We start from the raw sequence: 14,628 nt of genomic DNA on the forward strand, positions 1-14,628 counted from the left end.
CAACACGGCGAACGGAAACCCGAGGCCGCTGTTGGATCACCTGCTGCACTAGCTGCGCGTTGCCCTCTGTGGTTGCCGTACGCGGTCGCCCTACCTTTCCAGCACGTTCATCCGTCACGTTCCCAGTCCGTTGAAATTTTTCAAACAGATCCTTTATTGTATCGCTTTCGGTCCTTTGGTTACATTAAACCTCCGTTGAAAACTTCGTCTTGTTGCAACAACACTATGTTCTAGGCGGTGGAATTCCAACACCAGAAAAATCCTCTGTTCTAAGGAATAAACCATGTTGTCTACAGCACACTTGCACGTTGTGAACAGCACACGCTTACAGCAGAAAGACGACGTACAGAATGGCGCACCCACAGACTGTGTTGTCTTCTATATCTTTCACATCACTTGCAGCGCCACTGACGCACACCACGTGTGTACGTGTACCTCACCCCTCATGGTAATGTACATGTGCGTCAGTGAAAAAGACCAATAAAAAGGTGTTAGCATGTGGACGTAATGTGCTGTTCCAGTCTCTTCTGTACCTAAGGTCCATCACCGTTCCCTTTGGATCCCTACGTAATTCGGTGCTCTCCGATATACACGATCGATCAGCGGAGGAGTGGTACTCAAGCGTCAACTTTAGGTTACAATATCTCCGGATGTAATTACCATTTTACAATGCAACAAACGGCACTGATTACGTACTTGTTTATATGTTCGGATGTGCTAACAAAACTAACGTGGTTCCATTTAAAAAAACGTAGGTTTATGTTAAAAAACATACTTCCGTGCATTTTTTTACGTTTTATACTAACCAATTACACTAGCCCCTCTCCTCACGTTCGGTCTGTGGAATCGGTTCGTCAGTATTTGATGTGGTTTACGAAATATATCCAGCGGTAACGTTAGGTGACTCACCCTGTATTTAACTAAGAGGACTCTGCGGGAGGGGCAGTCCGAAGACTTGTAATGCTACTCAGATGGTTATTTTCGTGTCCCTTCCTGAGACAAATTCTGATAGTTATGTTTTCTTTTGTAACTATTTGCACTGAGCGAGGATAGACGAATGAGGAACTGTAGTAATTTTGATAGTATGAGCGCAAGTGTTATATTCGCTTAGGGTTTTAAAGTTTTTCTTGGTGAAGGTATCTCATTACATTAAATTAAACGTTTCTTTGTAAAGTTTTTTGACATGTTGTTTTAAATCTATTATTTCGTCTTGTTTTTAAAAGTTTGAGTTTTAAGAGTCTCAGAGGATATTACTGATGGTTAGTTACAATAAAATTATGCTTAGAACACAGATTTGATGAGGCTGTTAAACTACATGTTCTTTTTGCAGTAATTTGATTTAATTATCAAGTGATCTTGGATTTAGCAGTTGATTTAGTATCGGCATAATTCGTGCCAGCAGCCGCGGTTATACGACTGATACAAGTGAATATTATTGGTTAAAACAGTTGTTTATATTATTAAGTTTAAAATTTAAATTTGTGAGGTGAAATGTTAAAATTTATTTGTAGCTCTTTCTGTGGGACTAATTCTGAAAAACACAGACCAGCTCACGAAGCTCACGCGCATGAAAGAAAACGGGAGATCTGAAGAAGTCATTGTGGCCTTGAAAGAATTAAAGGATGGTTTTCTAAACGTTTTGAGGACACTGTCAATCTTACATCTGTTTTTGAGCTGTTTTAGAGACCATTTGCCGTTTCAACTGAAAGCACCCCTGTGTATGTGCAATTGTAACTGATTGGTCTGCAGCGTAATTTCCATTTTAAAGACAAATCCTTTTACACTCCTGGAAATTGAAATAAGAACACCGTGAATTCATTGTCCCAGGAAGGGGAAACTTTATTGACACATTCCTGGGGTCAGATACATCACATGATCACACTGACAGAACCACAGGCACATAGACACAGGCAACAGAGCATGCACAATGTCGGCACTAGTACAGTGTATATCCACCTTTCGCAGCAATGCAGGCTGCTATTCTCCCATGGAGACGATCGTAGAGATGCTGGATGTAGTCCTGTGGAACGGCTTGCCATGCCATTTCCACCTGGCGCCTTTGTTGGACCAGCGTTCGTGCTGGACGTGCAGACCGCGTGAGACGACGCTTCATCCAGTCCCAAACATGCTCAATGGGGGACAGATCCGGAGATCTTGCTGGCCAGAGTAGTTGACTTACACCTTCTAGAGCAGGTTGGGTGGCACGGGATACATGTGGACGTGCATTGTCCTGTTGGAACAGCAAGTTCCCTTGCCGGTCTAGGAATGGTAGAACGATGGGTTCGATGACGGTTTGGATGTACCGTGCACTATTCAGTGTCCCCTCGACGATCACCAGTGGTGTACGGCCAGTGTAGGAGATCGCTCCCCACACCATGATGCGGTGTTGGCCCTGTGTGCCTCGGTCGTATGCAGTCCTGATTGGGGCGCTCACCTGCACGGCGCCAAACACGCATACGACCATCATTGACACCAAGGCAGAAGCGACTCTTATCGCTGAAGACGACACGTCTCCATTCGTCCCTCCATTCACGCCTGTCGCGACACCACTGGAGGCGGGCTGCACGATGTTGGGGCGTGAGCGGAAGACGGCCTAACGGTGTGCGGGACCGTAGCCCAGCTTCATTGAGACGGTTGCGAATGGTCCTCACCGATACCCCAGGAGCAACAGTGTCCCTAATTTGCTGGGAAGTGGCGGTGCGGTCCCCTACGGCACTGCGTAGGATTCTACGGTCTTGGCGTGCATCCGTGCGTCGCTGCGGTCCGGTCCCAGGTCGACGGGCACGTGCACCTTCCGCCGACCACTGGCGACAACATCGATGTACTGTGGAGACCTCACGCCCCACGTGTTGAGCAATTCGGCGGTACGTCCACCCAGCCTCCCGCATGCCCACTATACGCCCTCGCTCAAAGTCCGTCAACTGCACATACGGTTCACGTCCACGCTGTCGCGGCATGCTACCAGTGTTAAAGACTGCGATGGAGCTCCGTATGCCACGGCAAACTGGCTGACACTGACGGCGGCGGTGCACAAATGCTGCGCAGCTAGCGCCATTCGACGGCCAACACCGCGGTTCCTGGTGTGTCCGCTGTGCCGTGCGTGTGATCATTGCTTGTACAGCCCTCTCGCAGTGTCCGGAGCAAGTATGGTGGGTCTGACACACCGGTGTCAATGTGTTCTTTTTTCCATTTCCTGGAGTGTATATTAAAACTGTCCAGGACGTCTAGAATGTTTTCCTACGGTATAGTTTCCCTGTCTCCGTAATGAGACCGTGAAAGTGATTCAATACTTCGATGAGCATACGCGTGCGAAAGACCTTTCTTCGATTTTGAAACTGGATAAGTCACAGTTACTTGCGAAAATTTGTGAAATTGTCTGCATCTGACCGTATGCCGACATTTCGTACAAGATAAAAATTTTGTAACTTCTTCAGCACGCCAAAAATAACTTAAAAAACTGAAACTTTGTTTCATTATTCACCTATGTTGCTGAGAAATGTAAAACAATATCCAAATCGTATGCGACTGCATTTGCATCTAAACCTGCTTCCCTCTCTTACCCCTCCTCAACCTCATACAGCATGGCGTGGTGGTGGGAATCGTGTGCAACCAGGCTGGCCACTATGGCATGATTGAAGTGCCCAGTTCTTGGCCGCACCTTGTTTAGATGAACAGGTCACATGCAGGTACTCCAGGGACACAGTGAACACCATGCTGTCTGGCTGTCTTCTGTGACGCTATGTTTCGTGTTACAATCGTGCTGCCCCTCGTTCGTTGCCATTAACATGCTCATAAATAAACTGGATGTAAGCTATTTCTTTATTTGAAGATGTGTGTAAAGGCGTGGCAACCACAATAAATGTTGCACATGTACAATCCGTTCGCTGTTGACTGTGGGAATATGTACCTGGAACGTATGACTTCAAGAGTGTTGTAAAACTGGCATACTGGCATGCCTACACTTGTGCATAAGTTGTACTGAGAAAATAATTGGTCCCTGGACCTGTATTTTTAGGACTGTCTGCTTGTTTCATTGTCTTTAACATTCCCATACTGTTTATATCTGTAGCAGGCGAACACCCTATACACCAGAAACAATTTTTACTCTGCAGCAGAGTGTATGCCGATATGCAACTTACTGGTTGATGAAGGCTATGTGTCCGACCGGAACTTTCCCCTGGAATCTTTTCTATTCGCTTGCATGTGCTCTGCTGACTGAGCTGTCCAAGCGCGATTCTGAGTAATTTGTCTCTCACTTTGAAGCGGAAGGTAATTTTTACGCATCTACGTGTTTATGACCTCATCTCTAATCGACTATGTGTCGTACAATGATACAGTCTTATAGGTAAATCCAGCGATATGTATGGACACTCAAATGGTTCAAATGGCTCGAAGCACTATGGGACTTAAAATCTGAGGTCATCATTCCCCTAGAACTTAGAACTTCTTAAACGTAACTAACCTAAGGACATCACACACATCCATGCACGAGGCAGGATTCGAACCTGCGACCGTAGCAGCGCGATTCCGGACTGAAGCGCCTAGAACCGCTCGACCGCAGCGGCCGGCGGTTGGATACTATCAGCAGCATGTGTTGCGGTTAGAGTTGGTAGTAAAGAGGTGCTGAATTCAAACGTCATACCTGCTGTTTCAGGTTTACTGCACAAACATCTAAAAAAAATGTAGTAACTGTGGGAAATGGGAAGTGTCAGCGACGAAAAGTTTCATAAGGGTTTAAAGTGTGTCAGCTCTCTCATTCTGAAATACTGAATGAATTTAGTCTGTGTATTTGAGTGCCATGAGTTACACTGCCTCAAGATATATACACAGTCTCCAAGTATAACACCTGTCTTGTTGTAAGATCGGTTATAACTTTTAATGAGTAGATTACAGTGGAATTTTTAAATTTGGTCGATAATTATATGGAATACTGAAAATCAAATAGTCGTTGCCCATGGATGCTGTCAGAAAGGCAACCTGAAACTGGGTCTGTGCACCTGGAACCATTAGCCAAGAAATGGAATTAGCCGTTTAGTAATATGGATTAGCGAAGACCAGTGTCACGTGATGTATCTCCTGGCAATACAGCCACCAAACATACAGTCGTGCACCGCTGGTTGCCGCAACTGCAACGCCTTATTACTTCGCCTGGAGCTCAAAGGCAATTCGCAGCACCATAAGCACGTCAGTTTGTTGACAACTGAACTTCGAGCAGCTGTCACAGTATTTTTTGGGGCCAGCCTTGCCACCAGAGGCATGAGCATCGCTGCAAACATAGCTGCGATTGAGGCACTACCTCTTTTCCGTGAGTCAAGTATCTCCGCAAGTATCCTTTCATCCAACGAGCACTTAGAACGCCGCCCATCCACTCTATAGTCAGTCCACTCTAAACTCCGCCTCTACGCCGACCATGCCTTGCCGTGTCTCTTTCGCCAAACGCACTCTACATTCCGTGTCACCCGCACCTAACAGTCCATCAATCGGAATGGATTGCACCAAGCCAACCGAGGGGCATCTCACCACAACGTTAGTCCACTGTCGAGTGCATTCTCTGTTCACCACTTCATGGGACTTCGAATCATCTCTGAGCTCATCGCCTTTCGGAACAGCTTCACTATGGACTTTCCCACACATAAACATTCCAGTCCAACCTGATCTTTAATAGTACAGCTTAGGACTTACGCCTCTGTGATGACTAGCGTCCAGACTATTGTCTCGGGCGCTCCATGGAATTTAAGTCGACGGAACGGCAGGCCAGTCCCTCTGCCGAATATCTTCTCATGCCCAGACCTCACCCAATGGCACTGTTCGATGCGGGGGCGCAGTTTCATCCATTAAAAGGAAGTCAGAGCCGAAGGCAGCGCTGGAAAGGCGCCCGTGGGGAAGAGCACAGTGTCACAATAACCTTGACCAATCAGCATACAGTACGCCCTTGCAACATTTACCTCCCCAAACCTGTATCACCAAGACGATCTTGTTCATCATTATTCCTGGGTGCATTACGTGTTCCCACATCCCGCAGTATCGGGGAATGTCCAGGATCCCTACTCAGACTGAATCTGCTGTAATGCGAAAAGAGCACGCGATTCTGCTCCTCGCTGGTACAGCCACCATGGTCTTGACACCGTCGCAAACGGCACCGCCGATATACAGATGTCAATGGACACAACGTACTGGTCGTCGGGAAAGAAAACCGCCACCATGTAGTGGAGCGTGAAATTTCGAATCTTGCAGTCCTGTTAAATGTGGCTGCAATTTAACCCACTGTTTGACGTGAAATTCTTCTTGTCTGTTTCACCATGTAGTGGTCATCTGCTGCCATATTTACCGTGGTCGACTACCTTCTCTCATTCGGGCAGCAGTGCCTGTGGTTTGAATGCTCTCCTCACATGAGATACGGTGTTGTGACATACCTAATTCCTGAGGTACGTTCGTCACACTTCGTGTTATCCAGTTTCCCAACGATCCTTCCCCGTGTGATGTCTTCCAAATGTTGTCTCTGGACCATGTTGTAAGAAAGAACAACACCACAGAGCCCCTAAGCTTCTCTGTTGTTGACACACACTCTAACTCGACTGCCGCATCCTTGAAAGTGTCACCATCTCTATGTCATAATAGTGCCGGCCGATGTGGCCGAACGGTTCTAGGTGCTACAGTCTGGAGCCGCGTGACCGTTACGGTCGCAGGTTCGAATCCTACCTCGGGCATGGATGTGTGTGATGTCCTTAGGTTAGTTAGGTTTAAGTAGTTCTAAGTTCTAGGGGACGGATGACCTATAGTGCTTAGAGTCATTTGAACCATTTTGTTATACTAGTGGAGACAGAAGATTTTTTTGGGGGGATGGGGGGGCCGGCGGGGGGGGGGGGGGACAGTGGAACAAATAATAAGTGTTTCTCTCCAACGTTTGGCGTTCTAAGTGGCCAGATTTTTTGAGACGAGTGATTGTGTTTTACACAACTATCTCACGGGCATAGGAAGCAACGGTTCTTACCCACGATGTGATACCCATAACTCGGCCTAATCCCCAACCTACATACCAAAGTACAGAATAAACATTTATTCGACAAAGTCTGAGATTGTCCGCTGCCGCTTTTTCACTACAGGTTTGCCACAGATGTACCAAAGTGATCAGGAGAATTAATATAACCGTCTGAAGCCATAAAATTCACATATGCAGGCACCAGTCGGCTTGTAACCCTTTGCTGAAATTTGCGTGAAAAACTATATGTAAAACCACTACACTGAAGAACCAAAAACCTGGTACACTATCGCAATATCGCGTAGGGCCCGTGCAAGCAAGCAGAAGTGCCGCAACACGACTTGTATGAACCCAACTGATGTCTGAAGTAGTGCTACCCAAGCTACGATCTAACGCGCCAATTGGACAAAACTTTGCACAATACCTCTTAGGGGGACATCCAAGACCTCTGACAATCAATGCCAAGCCAAAAACTGCTTGTACCCAATTTTTCTGAAAGTGTAGTCATTTGCTTGTCTGTAAATGTACGAGGGTGAGTCAAATGAAAACCTTTAATTTGTAATAACAAATCGAAATTTCGCGCCGTTATCCTGTAAGTTGGCAAGCGTGCTACAAACAGCGTGCAGAATGGCCTGTAGGTGGCAGCATAGTGCAGATGGACACATACCGTCGCAGTATCAGTATAAAGATGGCCGCCCCACTTTCGACTAGCACCAGGGAAGAACAGCGTTCTGTTATTCGGTTTTTGTGTAGTGAAGGTGTGAAACCTATTGAAATTCATCGATGAGTGAAAGTTCAATACGGTGATGCATGTTTGTCACAGCAGCAAGTCTACGAATGGAGTAGGAAGTTCGCAAATGGTGTAACTTCAGTGGAAGATGCTCCTCGTCCAGGTCAGGCACAACGAGTTGTGACTACACAGAACATTGCAGCAGTTGAAGCCATAGTGAAGGAAAACCGCCGAGTGACACTGAATGACATTGCAGCATGTTTACAGATTAGTCATGGGTCAGCACACCACATTGTGCATGATGCGCTCCAGTTTCACAAAGTGTCTGCAAGATGGGTGCCGCGGCAGCTGACTCCTGAAATGAGAGAACGGCGTGTTGATGCTTGTGAAGAAGTTCTTCAGCGCTTTGAACGACAAGGTGATGGCTTCCTTGCAAGAATCGTTACTGGGGACGAAACCTGGGTTCACTTCCACCAACCGGAAACGAAGAGTGCGAGCAAGGAATGGCGCCTTTCCTCATCACCAAAACCAGAGATGTTTCGAACAGAACCATCAGCAGGGAGAGTTATGCTGATTCTCTTTTGGGACGAAAAAGAGGCGTCATTTTGGAGCATTACATGCCTAGAGGGACCACTGTCACCAGTGCATCATACACAGATCTCCTAAAAATCATCTGCGACCTGCAATCAAGTCAAAGCGACGTGGATTGCTGTCAGCAGGTGCCCTTCTGCAACAGGACAATGCAAGGCCCCACACTGCCCGTACAACAGTTGCAACAATCACAGACATTCATTTTGAGTGTCTTCCTTATCCATCATAGTCACCAGACCGTGCCCCAAGTGATTTCCATATGTTTGGACCAATCAAAGACGCAGTGGGAGGAAAGAAGTTCCGTTCTGATGAAGAGGTACGCCACGCGGTGCACGAGTGGTTGCGCAGACTACCAAATTTTTCTAAAGGAAATTATGCACTTTGTAAGCGCTGGAGGACTTTCATTGAGCGTGGGGAGATTATGTTGAAAAGCGATACAGCTTTGTACCACTTCTGCACAATAAATAATATTTAAACAAGTATTAAGGTTTTCATTTGACTCACCCTCTACATGCCGTCGGCCGATTTACATCTCGTTTGGGTAATTTCTTCGTGGTGCGTCTTTTTTTTTTTTTAGTTAGAGTGTATGTCGTTTCTATGATGATATGCGTACTTACATGTCTTCGCATTCGGGAGGACGACGGTTCAATCCCGCGTCCGGCCATCCTGATTTAGGGTTTCCGTGATTTCCCTAAATCACTCCAGGCAAATTCTGGGATGGTTCCTTTGAAAGGGCACGGCCGACTTTCTTCCCCATCCTTCCCTAATCGGATGAGACCGATGACCTCGCTGTTTGGTCTCTTCCCCCAAACAATCCAATCCGTACTTACACTCATCAGTACGAAATCTGCACAACACGTGATGAGAAGCGCTATAACGGCTGGGTGATGGCCCAGCAGTTGTTGTGCGCTGCAGAGTATCTGCCCTGAGGCTGCCAGTAGCCGACAGCCGGGACCTCGCCGCTGGCGGCTGCCTGGGCGGTAGCGGTCCGGGCCGCAGCAATTTGCGCTCCACGGAGCAGCGGCAGCGGCTGCGCCTGTCAGCGCTTCGCCTTCCGCTGCTTTGTTCTTGCCCCTCGGACTTAAACGCGGCTCCCATTAGGCGGAAAAATTGTTTCCGCCTTGTTATTGGTTCGCGTTCCGATGTTTCCAGTTCCCTGGAGAAATCATCCCTGAGAGAGAAGAAGCTCTGGAGCCGACTCTGACGTTGGAGGCGGCCGCGAAATCCGCGCACAGCCGTCTCCCCCACAGAAAGCGGCTACAGTCCGTCAGAGCTTCGGATTTGTGCTATACGCTGTGGCCAAACGATTGCAATTTACTTTTGTTAACAGGAAAGATTATCACTAAACTTACAAGGGGAGGACACAACGTTTGGAACGCGGATTTACCGCAAACTTCGTACACTCGTAGTACTCCATGAGGACAGCAAAATGTGTAAGCAGCAGCGCGTACTTCTCAAGCGTTATTGAGAAAATCGCAAGATAATTTCACTCGTCAAATATATACCTGTGCGTGGCCATTCTTACAGGAAGCGGCGCCAGCCGAGTGGAACGCAGTACTGATCTTAGGGGATTGAGAGGGGTGTGTTCAAGCATGGCATCGAAAAAGCAGCCTCATATGCAAGAAATAGATTTAACTAAGCTAAATTTGCAACAGTTAACCCAACTGAAACGGCAACTCGATCAAGAGCTGACTATTTCAAGAGTCGTTGCAGACACCGAAGTTGCCACAGAATAAGTTTCAAGACTCGTTGGAAAGTTTGGAGCCTGTGAACAGCAGCTTGAAAGACAAACCAATTTTAGTTCCGTTGACATCATCTGTATATGTTTCTGGCACTGTAATGGACCACGAGAAAGTTGTGATTGATATTGGAACGGGGTACTGCATAAAGAAGGATCTTGATGGAGCAAAACATTATTTCAAAAGAAAAGTGGATTTTGTCACACAACAGCTAGAAAAGCTGCAGGGTGTAGTGATTGAGAAAGCTAAAGTACGAGAAGCTGTGATGGATGTGATGGAGGCACAGCTGCAGGCGCGGCTTGGCGCGCAGCTGGCAGCTGCACAGCAGGCGGCAGTCAAGACGTAACCTTCTGGAGCTGCTTGTCGAAGACAAGTTTTACCTTCTTTGTACACTAGTGCTTGCTAATGTCAATGATAACTGCTGTCTCACACTGTGGAAAGCTGGATCTACACTCCTGGAAATGGAAAAAAGAACACATTGACACCGGTGTGTCAGACCCACCATACTTGCTCCGGACACTGCGAGAGGGCTGTACAAGCAATGATCACACGCACGGCACAGCGGACACACCAGGAACCGCGGTGTTGGCCGTCGAATGGCGCTAGCTGCGCAGCATTTGTGCACCGTCGCCGTCAGTGTCAGCCAGTTTGCCGTGGCATACGGAGCTCCATCGCAGTCTTTAATACTGGTAGCATGCCGCGACAGCGTGGACGTGAACCGTATGTGCAGTTGACGGACTTTGAGCGAGGGCGTATAGTGGGCATGCGGGAGGCCGGGTGGACGTACCGCCGAATTGCTCAACACGTGGGGCGTGAGGTCTCCACAGTACATCGATGTTGTCGCCAGTGGTCGGCGGAAGGTGCACGTGCCCGTCGACCTGGGACCGGACCGCAGCGACGCACGGATGCACGCCAAGACCGTAGGATCCTACGTAGTGCCGTAGGGGACCGCACCGTCACTTCCCAGCAAATTAGGGACACTGTTGCTCCTGGGGTATCGGCGAGAACCATTCGCAACCGTCTCCATGAAGCTGGGCTACGGTCCCGCACACCGTTAGGCCGTCTTCCGCTCACGCCCCAACATCGCGCAGCCCGCCTCCAGTGGTGTCGCGACAGGCGTGAATGGAGGGACGAATGGAGACGTGTCGTCTTCAGCGATGAGAGTCGCTTCTGCCTTGGTGCCAATGATGGTCGTATGCGTGTTTGGTGCCGTGCAGGTGAGCGCCACAATCAGGACTGCATACGACCGAGGCACACAGGGCCAACACCCGGCATCATGGTGTGGGGAGCGATCTCCTACACTGGCCGTACACCACTGGTGATCGTCGAGGGGACACTGAATAGTGCACGGTACATCCAAACCGTCATCGAACCCATCATTCTACCATTCCTAGACCGGCAAGGGAACTTGCTGTTCCAACAGGACAATGCACGTCCGCATGTATCCCATGCCACCCAACGTGCTCTAGAAGGTGTAAGTCAACTACCCTGGCCAGCAAGATCTCCGGATCTGTCCCCCATTGAGCATGTTTGGGACTGGATGAAGCGTCGTCTCACGCGGTCTGCACGTCCAGCACGAACGCTGGTCCAACTGAGGCGCCAGGTGGAAATGGCATGGCAAGCCGTTCCACAGGACTACATCCAGCATCTCTACGATCGTCTCCATGGGAGAATAGCAGCCTGCATTACTGCGAAAGGTGGATATACACTGTACTAGTGCCGACATTGTGCATGCTCTGTTGCCTGTGTCTATGTGCCTGTGGTTCTGTCAGTGTGATCATGTGATGTATCTGACCCCAGGAATGTGTCAATAAAGTTTCCCCTTCCTGGGACAATGAATTCACGGTGTTCTTATTTCAATTTCCAGGAGTGTAAAATCCGATCTTCAGTTCTGTAACAATTTGCGAGGACATACACGCCATTGTGACATTCTATTTTTGGCTATGTGTTCGACTGTGGAAATTTGTTAGTAAGAATCGTTCGGGTAACTGTGTAGCCTTCTCGATGGAAACTTTTATCAGAAGATTCGGTAATTGTGCACTAGGCAATAACAAATTTTGTAAGAGTGATGATTTTCGCAGACTGTACTCTGGCATTTGTATCTATTGACAACTGTTGTTTCTCGCAGAATGTACTTAGCAATGAGTGCTCGTTCCTGAGGAGTATATGACGTGCGTATTTTAACTCGATACTCATTACTATTGTAACAAATGATTTATCTAGACGCCTTATTTAATCCTGATTGTTAGAAGTTCTCCAGTTTAGATTAAATTAGCTCATATTTGTTTCCTCTGATTTTGTTACAGAAATAAATTGCTTTTATGAACACTAAAAAAAAAAAAAGAAAAGAAAAAGAAGAGGTGGTTAGCGTTCGAGCCCCGTAATCGCTATATCGCTGGATCGAGTCCCGTTCGTCAGATCTTTTTTTATTTTCGACACAGTAATTTTCTTTACTATTTATATTAAAATTGATATAATGAGAAAAATACCTGTAATCGGATGAACTTTTATTAAATTTACAATGTTATTTGGCAGTCTACAAATTTTTACCATCACGAGTAATATAATATTCGTAACTGTCGACTAGTAAACGACCAAAAGCATAAAGTGATACAGAAAATGTATGCTTGTCCGTTTCTTAAAAATTGTTCGTCTTTAATCGAAAGAGAACGAGAAATTACTTCTCGTCAAGACGCTATTAAAATAAACTCAGTACTGCATGACCAACTATCAGCGCCGATATTAACGAAATACTGCGTTATGCATGATTTGCTTCCGAATTATCGGCTGAAAGAGAGGTTTTTGATAATGTTAACGAGGCTTGTTTTTCCACGGAAAACCTCAAAATACCTTGCGTATGCGGAAACATAGCATTTATTCAACGCAGCTGGTGCCGTTTAACTTCATGTTTTCCATGTTTTTTTCCAAAAAATACCTTCCTGCAACTCGTACTCGTAATGTCGAAAGCGACGATTAATTGTACATCTTTCGAAAGCCATCTGTGCCGGTCTAAACTTGCAGGTAACAAGTCGTTTCCGGCTGCTTTCAGGTATAAGGAATTTCTCAAAACATGGACCAGCATACATTTTCAGTATCACTTTATGGCTTTGGTCGTTTACTAGTCGACAGTTATGAATATTATATTACTTTTGATAGTAAAATTTTGTAGACTGCCAAATAACATTGTAAATTTAATAAAAGTTCATCCGATTACACGTATTTTTCCCATTATATAAATGGTAAAGAAAATGACTGTGTTGAAAATAAAAAAAAAGAACTGATGAACGGGACTCGATCCAGTGATCCAGCGATTACGGGGCTTGAACGCTAACCACTCGGCTGGCGCCGTTTTATGTAAAAATGGCCACGCATAGGTATATATTTGACGACCGAAATTACCTTGCGATTTTCTCAATAACGCTTGAGAAGTACGTGCTACTGATTACACATTTTGTTGTCCTCATGGAGTACTAAAAATGTACGAAGTTTGCAGTAAATCCGCGTTCCAAACGTCGTGGCCTCCCCTTGTTAGAATACCACATAATTTTGCTATTATTTATTGTTTATTTAGTGATTTAGGGAACGAAAAGCCTATAATGCATCAGGTATGCCTGCTGTTAGTTCGACACCAGCTTGCTTTTAGTATCCACATGGCAGAGTGCAATCTGGAAAGATTTCCTGTTGAATCTAAGCCATATTCTACATTGGTGTCCAAAATTAAAGCAACAAACGGAAATTTTGCAACGTTGCGTCTATTTTGCTACAAAGCAGTATAAACAGGTCATACCGAAGCAATGTAAAGAATACTGAACATAAAGAACTGCAACACGAAAAAAATGGTCGACAAAAATGTTCTTTGTTTGTTTTTCAACTTAACAGATTCGCACACACATTCTGAAAACTATTTGATGTGCTCAGTATGGAGTGTGAACACCTCTGGCAACAACACAGGCCTGGCAACGAAGGGGCATGCCATGAATGACGTCATTAATCTCATATTGAGTGAATAACGCCCATTAGGGACCGATGGCCCCAGTAGTCTGGTCTCTTTAATCCCACCAACCAACCAACCAACCAATCAACCAATAGCGCCCATTCTTCCTGCAAAGCTGCTCGCAAGTCTCGGAGAGTGGTTGGTGGATGGTGATGCGAGGTACTCGTCTCCCTCGTGAACCCCAGCCACGCTCTTTTGGATTCAAATCGGTAGAGCGTGCAGGCCACGCTCTGCGTGCAATATCTAGCATTTGCAACGAAACGTCAACTATCTGTCCTCTACGAGGTTACGCATTATCGTCCATCAGTACGAAGTCTGGGCCCACAGCACCTCGCAACAACCGCACTTGCGGTCCCAAAACGTCGTCATGATACCTGACGGTAGTTACATGTTGTCAATGCACCCGTGCAGTTTCATAACGTGGTGTTCGGGTAGTCAACATAATCCCCACTCACACCATTAGACATCCTCCTCGATATTGGTTCCTTTCCACAATTTTTGGATTCCGTAATAGTGTTCTATGTTCCATCCAAATGCGAATCCAACGACAATCACTCTGCAATCCAAAGACGGACTCATCTGTGAAAAGAACATT

This window comes from Schistocerca americana, chromosome 3 (assembly GCF_021461395.2).
Source record: "Schistocerca americana isolate TAMUIC-IGC-003095 chromosome 3, iqSchAmer2.1, whole genome shotgun sequence".
In the NCBI taxonomy this organism is placed as follows: domain Eukaryota; kingdom Metazoa; phylum Arthropoda; class Insecta; order Orthoptera; family Acrididae; genus Schistocerca; species Schistocerca americana.